Here is a 754-nt window from a genome sequence, read left to right as displayed (position 1 = left end):
GCCACAGCTTCTCTGGGCACCCTGTGCCAGCGCCTCAGCACCCTCACAGGGAACAGCTTCAGCCCAAGAGCTCATCTCCATCTCCCCTCTGGCAGGTTCAAGCCATTCCCCTTGTCCTGTCCCTCCATCCCTTGTCCAAAGCCCCTCTCCAGGTTTCCTGGAGCCCCTTTAGGCACTGGAGCTGCTCTAAGGTGTCCCCTTCAGGAGCCTTCTCTTCTCCAGCTGCCCCGGCCCAGATCTCAGCCTTTCATCCAGAAATGAAGCTGCAATGGGAATAATCCAGCACGTTCCAGTGGCACTGGGCACCAGGTTATTTTTATTGCTTTATTTTTGTTGCTGCTGCCACTAAGTTAACTGGGGCATGCATTATCCATCAATAACGTCCATCGAGCAGCCTGAGCCATTAATAAGCCAAGTGCCAGAGGGCACAAAAACCTCTCCATCACCCAAAATACTTGGGTGAGCAGCGGGCCCCACTCACTGCTTGGACTTGGCGCTGCTCTGAATGTGCCGGAGCAGGTTGTATGTGCTAAGGGGGAATCTTCCTCTTCCCAATGTCTCATCCCCAGTGATCTGGGCACCAGGTGATGACACTGCCATGGGATGGAGCCCATCTGCAGGAGGGGAGCCCATGGAACCCCCTGAGGTCAGGCTTCAGTCCCGCCTGCTGCTCACAGCAGCGTCAGTGCTAAGATCAGAGCAGGATGCTCAGGGCTGTATCCCTTTGCAGCTTGAAAGCCTCCAAGGATGGAGA

The sequence above is a fragment of the Nestor notabilis genome, unplaced genomic scaffold (genome assembly GCF_000696875.1).
Source record: "Nestor notabilis isolate BGI_N333 unplaced genomic scaffold, ASM69687v1 scaffold7628, whole genome shotgun sequence".
Lineage (NCBI taxonomy): Eukaryota > Metazoa > Chordata > Aves > Psittaciformes > Psittacidae > Nestor > Nestor notabilis.
This window is presented reverse-complemented; position numbering follows the sequence as displayed.